Source organism: Ranitomeya imitator, chromosome 3 (genome assembly GCF_032444005.1).
Source record: "Ranitomeya imitator isolate aRanImi1 chromosome 3, aRanImi1.pri, whole genome shotgun sequence".
Classification (NCBI taxonomy): Eukaryota; Metazoa; Chordata; class Amphibia; order Anura; family Dendrobatidae; genus Ranitomeya; species Ranitomeya imitator.
This window is the reverse complement of record NC_091284.1, coordinates 605,518,233-605,531,454: the sequence shown is the minus strand read 5'-3', so window position 1 is coordinate 605,531,454 and position 13,222 is coordinate 605,518,233.

Below are 13,222 nucleotides of genomic sequence, written 5' to 3'. Positions count from 1 at the left end.
ACTGCCGTATTTCTCGTGCGAGAATCGCATCGTAAACCTCGTACTGGCTGTCAGCTCTCCTGACCTGAGCTTGACAGCTACATAGTAATCCATCATGCTGTCTTGCTCAGGTCAGGAGAGGTGCCAGGCCAGTCCATGCAGTGCATGCGATTCTCGCATGAGAAATACGGCAGTCTGTCTCTGCCGGAAATAGAATAGAAAAGTCCCTGTATAGTAGGCAATATAAAACAGCATCAGTCAGCACATTATACTACCCAGTGAATAGCCACTGTGGCCATGTGCAAACAGACGTAAGTGTAAATGGCTATACCTATGCACAGGAGCAGCAGGGATCCCAGGGAGGTGCAGCTATGCCCATGTTTGTGCAACCCAGTGTCTTCCCCTGTACACCTACTATGTAATTGTGTACTCAATAAACTTGACTATTTGTTTATATTTTTGGACCAGATTAGCATCTTTTTCACCTCCTTTTTGCCTCCATGTTATATGACGATAGGGCCTTGTTAATCCTTTCTATATTTACATGTACCTGGTTTTTATATAAGGTCATTATTAGTAACTATTTTCTAGCCATGTTTACAATCTGGTAGTCTTCTTGCTAATGACTTTAGTCCATGTTCCTTGTATAATGATCCATGCTGCAACTTTTCATATTTATACAAACACAGAGGCAACTCTCCCATGGCTTATTCCTGCTATACAGTATGTGGGGTAAATCATATGATTGAGGTATGAACAGGATCACCACCACTATCCACAGTTTGCATAGCCAATCCAGGGGAAGCAGGGGCCTTGGAATGTAGCATAGAGCTAAAGGTACCGTCACACTAGACGATATCGCTAGTGATCCGTGACGTTGCAGCGTCCTGGCTAGCGATATCGTCCAGTGTGACAGACAGCAGCGATCAGGCCCCTGCTGTGATATCGCTGGTCGGGGCAGAAAGTCCAGAACTTTGTTTCGTCGCTGGCTCTCCCGCTGAATCGGCATGTGTGACGCCGATTCAGCGATGTCTTCGCTGGTAAACAGGGTAAACATCGGGTTACTAAGCGCAGGGCCGCGCTTAGTAACCCGATGTTTACCCTGGTTACCATCGTTAAAGTAAAAAAAACAAACACTACATAATTACCTTCCGTGTCTGTCCCCGGCGCTCTGCTTCTCTGCTCTGGCTGTGAGCGCCGGGCAGCCGGAAAGCAGAGCGGTGATGTCACCGCTCTGCTTTCCGGCCGCTGTGCTCACAGCCAGAGCAGAGAAGCAGAGCGCCGGGGACAGACAGCGGTAGGTAAGTATGTAGTGGTTGTTTTTTTTTACTTTAACGATGGTAACCAGGGTAAACATCGGGTTACTAAGCACGGCCCTGCGCTTAGTAACCCGATGTTTACCCTGGTTACCGGCATCGTTGGTCGCTGGAGAGCGGTCTGTGTGACAGCTCTCCAGCGACCAAACAGCGACGCTGCAGCGATCCGGATCGTTGTCGGTATCGCTGCAGCGTCGCTTAGTGTGACGGTACCTTAATACCAGGTTCGTAATGATTGTATTCGCAGAGCGGGCATCCGTGACGAAGCCCATAGAGGAGAAGGTCCTGATGTTGCCAGCCCCGGTTTCAACTGAATGAGCGTCCTCGGATGCAAATTCAGCTGAAATGTATTGCGGCGCAGTGATCCACCAAACTCCCTGCGCTGCAATAGCTGTAGTTCCCATTGGCCTATTAGAGGTTGACAGCTGACTTTGGATTGCCTGACATGGGGAGGAGCATGATGTCACTGCCTTAATTCCCTGCCTCCCTGTTCCTGCTATGCTGCTCACTGAAGGAGCAAGGAAAGGCAAGAAGAATCATTTATTTTATGTTTAATTAGGTTTTAGCAAAGTGCCAGGAGGGGAAACATTATTCCATAAAGGGCCCAGGATGGGGCCATTTTTACAGGATGGAGGGAACATTATTACAGGTCAGAGGCCATTATTAACCCCTGTCTGACCTCGGACAGGATAGTACGTCCGAGGTCATAAGCCCCGCTTTGATGCGGGCTCCGGCGGTGAGCCCGCACCAAAGCCGGGACATGTCAGCTGTTTTGAACAGCTGACATGTGCCCGTAATAGGCACGAGCAGAATTGCAATCTGCCCGCGCCTATTAACTAGTTAAACGCCGCTGTCAAACGCAGACAGCGGCATTTAACTAACGCATCCGGCCGGAAATGACGTCATCGCCGACCCCCGTCACATAATCGGAGGTCGGCGATGCTTCTCCATTGTAACCATAGAGGTCCTTGAGACCTCTATGGCTACTGATCGCCGGTAGCTGTGAGCGCCACCCTGTGGTCGGCGCTCACAGCACACCTGCAATTCTGCTACATAGCAGCGAACAGCAGATCGCTGCTATGTAGCAGAGGCGATCGTGCTGTGCCTGCTTCTAGCCTCCCATGGAGGCTATTGAAGCATGGCAAAAGTAAAAAAAAAAAAGTGAAAAAATAAAAAAAATATAAAAGTTTAAATCACCCCCCTTTCACCCCAATCAAAACAAATCAATAAAATAAATCAAATCTACACATATTTGGTATAGCCGCGCTCAGAATTGCCCGATCTATCAATTTAAAAAAAGCATTAACCTGATCGCTAAACGGTGTAGTGAGAAAAAAATTCGAAACGCTAGAATTATGTTTTTTTGGTCGCAGCAACATTGCATTAAAATGCAATAACAGGCGATCAAAAGAATGTATCTGCACCAAAATGCTATCATTAAAAATGTCATCTCGGCACACAAAAAATAAGCCCTCAACCGACCCCAGATCATGAAAAATGGAGACGCTACGAGTATTGGAAAATGGCGCAATTTTTTTTTTTTTAGCAAAGTTTGGGATTTTTTTTTCACCACTTAGGTAAAAAATAACCTAGTGATGTTAGGTGTCTATGAACTCGTACTGACCTGGAGACTCACAATGGCAGGTCAGTTTTAGCATTTAGTGAACCTAGCAAAAAAGCCAAACAAAAAACAAGTGTGGGATTGCACTCTTTTTGCAATTTCACCGCACTTGGAATTTTTTTCCAGTTTTCTAGTACACAAAAACAAGAAAAAGCAGAGGCCATACAAAAAGGGGATCACCAAACAGCATGGATTTGTACAAAAAAACAACACAGCTTTATTAAGGTGCAAATACAGGACAGATCATTTTAAAAAAAAAATCTAAAAACACTTAGAACAATGCCTATAATATGGCAAGTGCCTGTACACAAGGTGAAAGGGGGAAAACAGGAACACATACAGATATATATCTCAGTGACCTATATGGACAGCATATTAATAAAGTGCAAAAAACATGATAACACAAATAAGGCCTAAATAGCTAATAGAGCTGCACATGAAAAAAAAAAATATACTGTGGTACAGGAAATGTGCTAAAATATGCAACATATGACAGTACTAAACATGGGATCCTGAGATCACTAATAATGCCCCATAGATAGATGGCACGTAACGTAGTACACATAAATAAACAACACTATCTGAGTATATAAACTGCTAAGATATACAAAATGTGCTGCAGGCATACAGAGTGCCGACATGGGATCCTGAACTCAGTGGTAAGGCCCTATAGATATATGGCACATAATGCAGTACGCACACACTGGTAACAGTACCTAAATTCAAACAGGAGAATGAATCCAACTATGCATAAAAGGTGTATAAAGTAGAACAAGCATAGAGGCCCTATGTCCCATGGTACTCAGTAATGCACACCTAAAAATAAGCCAGTAGCAGTATAGTACTATCAGTAAACCATGTACCTAAATATGCATTATAAGCAAAAAAAAACCATAACACCTCCAGGCAAAAAGCCCTAAGATAACACCTACAGGCACAAAGAGAAAGCGAATACCCTACGCGTGTCGCCACAGCAGTGGCTTCATCAGGGGTGTAGTTTTCACCACAGGTGCCCGTGTATAAATACCTTAAATCCATCAAATACAAGTAGAGACAGCTGCGTTGTAAGCCTCAGCTGCATGGGGTGAAAACAAGCTCAGAAAATCATGGAGTCTTCGGCGGTGCTGACTGGAGCCGGAAGTGTCTGCTGCCTGGCAACGGAGGGATACATTGATGTTTGTGTAGGCTGCGCCTGCCCAGTGGCTAGACGCGCATTAAGTCCCTCATGCGCTCCCATACCATGGGTGCGCAGACCCCGGCATTCAATACCGGAAGTTGCCATCACTAGGCAACGTACGCGTCCAAGGACGTTCAGGTCAAAGTATGTGGGCTGCGCTCGTAGGGTATTCGCTTTCTCTTTCTCTTTGTGCCTGTAGGTGTTATCTTAGGGCTTTTTGCCCGGAGGTGTTATGGTTTTTTTTTGCTTATAATGCATATTTAGGTACATGGTTTACTGATAGTACTAAACTGCTACTGGCTTATTTTTAGGTGTGCATTACTGAGTACCTTGGGACATAGGGCCTCTATGCTTGTTCTACTTTATACACCTTTTATGCATAGTTGGATTCATTCTCCTGTTTGAACTTAGGTACTGTTACCAGTGTGTGCGTACTGCATTATGTGCCATATATCTATAGGGCCTTACCACTGTGTTCAGGATCCCATGTCGGCACTCTGTATGCCTGCAGCACATTTTGTATATCTTAGGCTACGTTCACATTGGCGTTCCGCCAATGTGCGTCGCTGTTGCGCCGGCGACGCAGCGGCGACGCGCCCCTATGTTTAACATAGGGGACGCGTGCGTCGTTTTGGTGGCGTTTTTCGCCACGTGCGTCGTTTCCGACGCTAGCGTCGGACGCAAGAAAACGCTACATGTAGCATTTTCTGTGCGTCCGATTTTCGTCGGAAAACGACGCACGCGTCGCAAAACGCGCGCGTTTTTGCGCACGTTTTAGCGTGCGTCGCGCGTTGCGTCGCCGACGCACGGCGGCGCAACGCTAATGTGAACGTAGCCTTAGGCTACGTTCACATTGGCGTTCCGCCAATGTGCGTTGCTGTTGCGCCGGCGACGCAGCGGCGACGCGCCCCTATGTTTAACATAGGGGACGCGTGCGTCGTTTTGGTGGCGTTTTTCGCCACGTGCGTCGTTTCCGACGCTAGCGTCGGACGCAAGAAAACGCTACATGTAGCATTTTCTGTGCGTCCGATTTTCGTCGGAAAACGACGCACGCGTCGCAAAACGCGCGCGTTTTTGCGCACGTTTTAGCGTGCGTCGCGCGTTGCGTCGCCGACGCACGGCGGCGCAACGCTAATGTGAACGTAGCCTTAGGCTACGTTCACATTGGCGTTCCGCCAATGTGCGTTGCTGTTGCGCCGGCGACGCAGCGGCGACGCGCCCCTATGTTTAACATAGGGGACGCGTGCGTCGTTTTGGTGGCGTTTTTCGCCACGTGCGTCGTTTCCGACGCTAGCGTCGGACGCAAGAAAACGCTACATGTAGCATTTTCTGTGCGTCCGATTTTCGTCGGAAAACGACGCACGCGTCGCAAAACGCGCGCGTTTTTGCGCGCGTTTTAGCGTGCGTCGCGCGTTGCGTCGCCGACGCACGGCGGCGCAACGCTAATGTAAACGTAGCCTTAGCAGTTTATATACTCAGATAGTGTCGTTTATTTGTGTACTACGTTACGTGCCATCTATCTATGGGGCCTTATTAGTGATGTCATATGTTGCATATTTTAGCACATTTCCTGTACCACAGTATATTTTTTCATGTGCAGCTCTATTAGCTATTTAGGCCTTATTTGTGTTATCATGTTTTTTGCACTTTATTAATATGCTGTCCATATAGGTCACTGAGATATATATCTGTATGTGTTCCTGTTTTCCCCCTTTCACCTTGTGTACAGGCACTTGCCATATTATAGGCATTGTTCTAAGTGTTTTTAGATGTTTTTAAAATGATCTGTCATGTATTTGCACCTTAACCCCTTAGCGACCGCCGATACGCCATTTAACGGCGGCCGCTAAGGGTACTTAAACCACAGCGCCGTTAATTAACGGCGCTGTGGAAAAAGTGAATAGCGCCCCCCAGAGTCGGATTTTCTCCGGGGTCTCGGCTGCCGGGGGTAGCCGAGACCCCAGAGAACATGATTCGGGGGGTTTTGTACCGACCCCGCATTTGCGATCGCCGGTAATTAACCGTTTACCGGCGATCGCAAAAAAAAACAAAAAACGCGATCTCTTTTTAATTTCTCTGTCCTCCGATGTGATCGCACATCAGAGGACAGAGAAAAGGGGTCCCAGATAGCCCCCCGATACTCACCTATCTCCCCCGGTGCTCCTCGTGGCTCCCGGTGGGCGCCGCCATCTTCAAAATGGCGGACGCATGCGCAGTGCGCCCGCCGGCCGGCACTGGGAGAATCTTTGGAGTCTCGGCTGCCGGGGGTAGCCGAGACCCCAAAGAACATGATCGGGGTCGGTTTTACCGACCCCTGTTTTGCGATCGCCGGTAATTAACTGTTTACCGGCGACCGCAAAAAAAAAAAAAAAAATCAAAGTGTAATTCTCTGTCCTCTGATGTGATCGCACATCAGAGGACAGAGAAATAGGGGGATTCAGGGACCTTATCATACTCACCTGTGTCCCTGGGTCCTCCTGCTGCTCCTCCTGGCCGCCGGCAAAAGAAAATGGCGGGCACATGCGCAGTGGCCCTGCCATCTGTCTCCATCTTCCGGCCGGCCGGCAGGAGAACAGCAGTTGGGGCTAAAATTAGGGTTAGGGTTAGGGCTAGGGTTAGGGTTAGGGCTAGGGTTAGGGCTAGGGTTAGGGCTAGGGTTAGGGCTAGGGTTAGGGCTAAGGTTAGGGTTGGGGCTAAATTTAGGGTTAGGGTTGGGGCTAAATTTAGGGTTAGGGTTCTTTCACACTTACGTCGGTACGGGGCTGTCGCAATGCGTCGGCCCGACATACCGACGCACGTTGTGAAAATTGTGCACAACGTGGGCAGCGGATGTAGTTTATCAATGCATCCGCTGCCCAATCTATGTCCTGGGGTGGAGGGGGCGGAGTTACGGCCACGCATGTGCGGTCATTGAACGTTTTTTGTGCCGACGGTCTGCCAAAACACAACTGATCCAGTGCACGACGGACGCGACGTGTGGCCATCCATCACGATCCGTCGGCAATACAAGTCTATGGGCAAAACGCATCCTGCGGGCACATTTGGAGGATCCATTTTTTGTCCAAAACGACGGATTGCGACGGATGCCAAACGACGCAAGTGTGAAAGTAGCCTTAGGGTTTGGATTAGGGTTGGTATTAGGGTTAGGGTTGGTATTAGGGTTACGCTTGGGATTATGGTTAGGTTTGGGATTAGGGTTAAGGTTAGGGTTGTGATTAGGGGTGTATTGGGATTAGGGTTAGGTTTGAGGTTAGGGTTGAGATTAGGATTAGGGGTGTGTTGGATTTAGGGTTTTGATTAGGGTTATGGTTAGGGTTGACATTAGGGTTGTTTTGGGGTAAGGGTTGTGATTATCGTTAGGGTTAGTGATTAGGATTATGGATCGGGTTGGGATTAGGGTTAAGGGTGTGTTGGGGTTAGGGTTGGAGCTAGAATTGGGGGGTTTCCACTGTTTAGTTACATCAGGGGGTCTCCAAACACGACAGCCAATTTTGCGCTCAAAAAGTCAAATGGTGCTCCCTCCCTTCTGAGCTCTGCCGTGCGCCCAAACAGTGGGTTACCCCCACATATGGGGCATCAGCGTACTCGGGACAACAACTGTTGGGGTCCAATTTCTCCTGTTACCCTTGTGAAAATAAAAACTTGGGGGCTGCAAAATCTTTTTTGTGGAAAAAAAAATATTTTTTTGTTTTCACGACTCTGCATTCTAAACTTCTGTGAAGCACTTGGGCATTCAAAGTTCTCACCACACATCTAGATAAGTTCCTTGGGGGGTCTAGTTTCCAAAATGGGGTCACATGTGGGGGGTTACTTTTGTTTAGGTACATCAGGGGCTCTGCAAACGCAACATAACGCCCACAGACCATTCTATCTAAGTCTGCATTCCAAAACGGCGCTCCTTCCCTTCCGAGCTCTGCCGTGCGCCCAAACAGTGGTTTACCCCCACATATGGGGCATCAGCATACTCGGGATAAATTGGACAACAACTTTTGGGGCTCAATTTCTCCTGTTACCCTTGTGAAAATAAAAACTTGGGGGCTACAAAATCTTTTTTGTGGAAAAAAATATATTTTTTTATTTTCACGACTCTGCATTCTAAACTTCTGTGAAGCACTTGGGCATTCAAAGTTCTCACCACATATCTAGATAAGTTCCATGGGGGGTCTAGTTTCCAAAATGGGGTCACTTGTGGAGGGTTTCTACTGTTTAGGTACATCAGGGGCTCTGCAAACACAACATAACGCCCGCAGACCATTCTATCAGTCTGCATTCCAAAACGGCGCTCCTTCCTTCTGAGCTCTGCCGTGCACCCAAACAGTGGTTTACCCCCACATATGGGGTACCAGCATACTCAGGACAAATTGGACAACAACTTTTGGGGTCCAATTTCTCCTGTTACCCTTGTGAAAATAAAACCTTGGGGGCTAAAAAATCTTTTTTGTGGAAAAAAAAATATTTTTTATTTTCACGACTCTGCATTCTAAACTTCTGTGAAGCACTTGGGCATTCAAAGTTCTCACCACATATCTAGATAAGTTCCATGGGGGGTCTAGTTTCCAAAATGTGGTCACTCGTGGGGGGTTTCCACTGTTTAGGCACATCAGGGGCTCTCCAAACGCGACATGGCGTCCAATCTCAATTCCAGACAATTCTACATTGAAAAAGTAAAACGGCACTCCTTCTCTTCCAAGCTCTGCAGTGCGCCCAGACAGTGGTTTACCCCCACATATGGGGTATCGACGTACTCAGGAGAAATTGCACTACAACTTTTGTGGTCTAATTTCTCCTGTTACCCTTGTGAAAATAAAAATTTGGGGGCAAAAATATCATTTTTGTAGAAAAAATGCGATTTTTTTTTTTTTTTTTTTTTTTTTTATTTTCACGGCTCAACGTTATAAACTTCTGTGAAGCACATGGGGGTTCAAAGTGCTCACCACACATCTAGATAAGTTCCTTAAGGGGTCTAGTTTCCAAAATGGCGTCACTTGTGGGGGGTTTCCACTGTTTAGGCACATCAGGGGCTCTCCAAACACGACATGGCATCCGATCTCAATTCCAGACAATTCTACATTGAAAAAGTAAAACGGTACTCCTTCTCTTCCAAGCTCTGCGGTGTGCCCAAACAGTGGTTTACCCCCACATATTGGGTATCGACGTACTCAGGAGATATCGCACTACAACTTTTGTGGTCTAATTTCTCCTGTTACCCTTGTGAAAATAAAAATTTGGGGGCAAAAAAATCATGTTTGTAGAAAAAATGCGATTTTTTATTTTCACGGCTCAACGTTATAAACTTCTGTGAAGCTCTTGGGGGTTCAAAGTGCTCACCACACATCTAGATAAGTTCCTTAAGGGGTCTAGTTTACAAAATGGTGTCACTTGTGGGGAGTTTCCACTGTTTAGGCACATCAGGGGCTGTCTAAACGTGACATGGCGTCCAATCTCCATTCCAGCCAATTCTGCATTGAAAAAGTCAAACGGCGCTCCTTCACTTCCAAGTTCTGCGGTGCGCCCAAACAGTGGTTTACCCCTACATATGGGGTATTGGCGTATTCAGGAGAAATTGCATAACAAAATTTATGGTTATATTTCTGTTTTTATACTTGTGAAAATAAAAAAAAGGGTTCTGAATTAAAATGTTTGCAAAAAAAAGTTAAATGTTCATTTTTTCCTTCCACATTGTTTCAGTTCCTGTGAAGCACGTAAAGGGTTAATAAACTTCTTGAATGTGGTTTTGAGAAGCTTGAGGGGCGTAGTTTTTAGAATGGTATTACACTTCGTTATTTTCTATCATATAGACCCCTCAAAATGACTTCAAATGTGATGTGGTCCCTAAAAAAAAAAAAGGTGTAAAAATGAGAAATTGCTGGTCAACTTTTAACCCTTATAACTCCCTAACAAAAAAAAATGTTGTTTCCAAAATTGTGCTGATGTAAAGTAGACATGTGGGAAATGTTATTTATTAACTATTTTTTGTGACATATCTCTCTGATTTAAGGGCATAAAAATACAAATTTTGAAAATTGCAAAATTATAAAATTTTTCACCGTATTTCCGTTTTTTCATAAATAATCGCAAGTAATATCGAAGATATGTTACCACTAACATGAAGTACAATATGTCGTGAAAAAACAGTCTCAGAATCAGCGGGATCCGTTGAAGCGTTCCAGAGTTATAACCTGATAAAGTGACAGTGGTCAGAATTGCAAAAATTGGCTCGGTCATTAAGTACCAAATTGGCTCTGTCACTAAGGGGTTAATAATGCTGTGTTGTTTTTTGTACAAATCCATGCTGTTTGGTGAACCCCTTTTTGTATGGCCTCTGCTTTTTCTTGCTTTTGTGCAGATTCGTTTTCTGAGGTCAGGGTTGGATCCCAATTGTTCATGTTCTGTGGTGCCCCCACAGAGTAATTAGTTTTCTAGTACACGACATGCTAAAACCAATGATGTTGTTCAAAAGTACAACTCGTCCCGCAATAAATAAGCCCTCACATGGCCATATTGATGGAAAAATAAAAAAGTTATTGCTCTGGGAAGGAGGGGAGTGAAAAACGAACACAGAAAAACGAAAAATCCCAAGGTCATGAAGGGGTTAAAGGATGAGGTCAGGTTTAGGGGCATTATTACAGCAATGGGGACATTATAGCAGGGTGGGGCCCAGCATGTAGGAAATGAATACAGGACAGGGACATTAGTACAGCAGGATGTTGCTCCTAGCAACTAGGAAAACAACTGCTGTAGGAAGAAGGGAAATAGAAGTGCAGCAAAGGCCAGACAGATATTGGTGGTAGGGGACTCGATAATTAGGCGGATAGACAGGGTTATCTGCCGCCGAGACCATGAATGCCGAACAGTGTGTTGTCTGTTGGGTGCTCGGGTTCGACATATTGCAGATCGGATAGACAGATTGCTGGGTGGGGCTGGGGAAAACCCAGCGGTCATGGTACACATCGGTACCAATGACAAAGTTAGAGGTAGGTGCAAGGTCCTTAAGAATGATTTTAGGGAACTAGGAGAGAAGCTGAAGGCCAGGACCAAGGTGGTGTTTTCAGAAATACTGCCAATGTCACGAGCGTCACTAGATAGGCAACGGGAGCTTAGGGAGATAAATAAGTGGTGTAGAAATTGGTGCAGGAAGGAAGAATTTGGTTTCCTGGAGAACTGGGCTAACTTCTCTGTTGGCTACAGGCTCTACGGTAGGGAGCGGCTGCACCTCAATGTGGAGGGTGCAGCTGTGCTTGGAGAAAAATGGTAAGACAGATGAAGGAGCTTTTAAACTAGGATCTGGGGGAAGGGAGGGTAGTTGTTCTAATAAGGGGATAGATAGAATAGACAGAGAGGGAGGCAGTTGCAGTAAATGAGGATTTAGGGGGGGTTGGGATTTGTAAGGAAAGCAGGGAGCTGAATAAAAGTAACAAATGTGCTAATAATATTAAATGTCTGCTGGCAAATGCAAGAAGTCTAGCAAACAAAATGGGTGAACTGGAGACTCTTATGATGGTCACAGAACACAATGTGGTGGGCATTACGGAAACCTGGCTTGATGAGAGCCATGACTGGGTAACAAATGTAGAGAGGTACACTACATTTAACCCCTTTCTGACATGGGACGTACTATCCCGTCGAGGTGGGGTGGGCCCCCATGACCATGGACGGGATAGTACGTCCAGCGCGATCGGCGGCGCTCACGGGGGGAGCGCCGCCGATCACGGCCGGGTGTCAGCTGCCTATCGCAGCTGACATCCGGCACTATGTGCCAGGAGCGGTCACGGACCGCCCCCGGCACTTTAACCCCTGGCACACCGCGATCAAAGATGATCGCGATGTGCCGGCGGTATATGGAAGCTTCCCGCAGGGAGGGGGCTCCCTGCGGGCTTCCCTGAGCCCCCCGCAGCAACGCGATGTGATCGCGTTGCTGCGAGGGTCTCACCTCCCTCCCTGCTTCCTCCAGCCCCGGATCCAAGATGGCCGCGGATTCGGGTCCTGCAGGGATGGAGGTGGCTTCACAGAGCCTGCTCAGAGCAGGCACTGTGAAGGCTGCAGCGCTGCATGTCAGATCAGTGATCTGACAGAATGCTGTGCACAATGTCAGATCACTGATCTGTGATGTCCCCCCCCTGGGACAATGTAAAAAAAATTTTTTCAAAATGTGTAAAAAAAAATAAAAAAAAATATTCCTAAATAATGAAAAACAAATAAAAATATTATTCCCCTAAATACATTTCTTTATCTAAATAAAAAAAAAACAATAAAAGTACACATATTTAGTATCGCCGCGTCCGTAACGGCCCGACCTATAAAACTGGCCCACTAGTTAACCCCTTCAGTAAACACCGTAAGAAAAAAAAAACGAGGCAAAAAACAACGCTTTATTATCATACCGCCGAACAAAAAGTGGAATAACACGCGATCAAAAAGACAGATATAAATAACCATGATACCGCTGAAAGCATCATCTTGTCCCGCAAAAAACGAGCCGCCGTACAGCATCATCAGCAAAAAAAAAAAAGTTATAGTCCTGAGAATAAAGCGATGCAAAAATAATTATTTTTTCTATAAAATAGTTTTTATCGTATAAAAGCGCCAAAACATAAAAAAATGATATAAATGAGGTGTCGCTGTAATCGTACTGACCCGAAGAATAAAACTGATTTATCAATTTTACCAAACGCGGAACGGTATAAACGCCTCCCCCAAAAGAAATTCATGAATAGCTGGTTTTTGGTCATTCTGCCTCGCAAAAATCGGAATAAAAAGCGATCAAAAAATGTCACGTGCCCGAAAATGTTACCAATAAAAACGTCAACTCGTCCCGCAAAATACAAGACCTCAAATGACTCTGTGAACCAAAATATGGAAAAATTATAGCTCTCAAAATGTGGTAACGCAAAAAATATTTTTTGCAATAAAAAGCGTCTTTCAGTGTGTGACGGCTGCCAATCATAAAAATCCGCCAAAAAACCCGCTATAAAAGTAAATCAAACCCCCCTTCATCACCCCCTTAGTTAGGGAAAAATTAAAAAAATGTATTTATTTCCATTTTCCCATTAGGGTTAGGGTTTGGGCTAGGGTTAGGGCTAGGGTTAGGGCTAGGGTTAGGGTTAGGGTTAGGGCTAGGGTTAGGGCTAG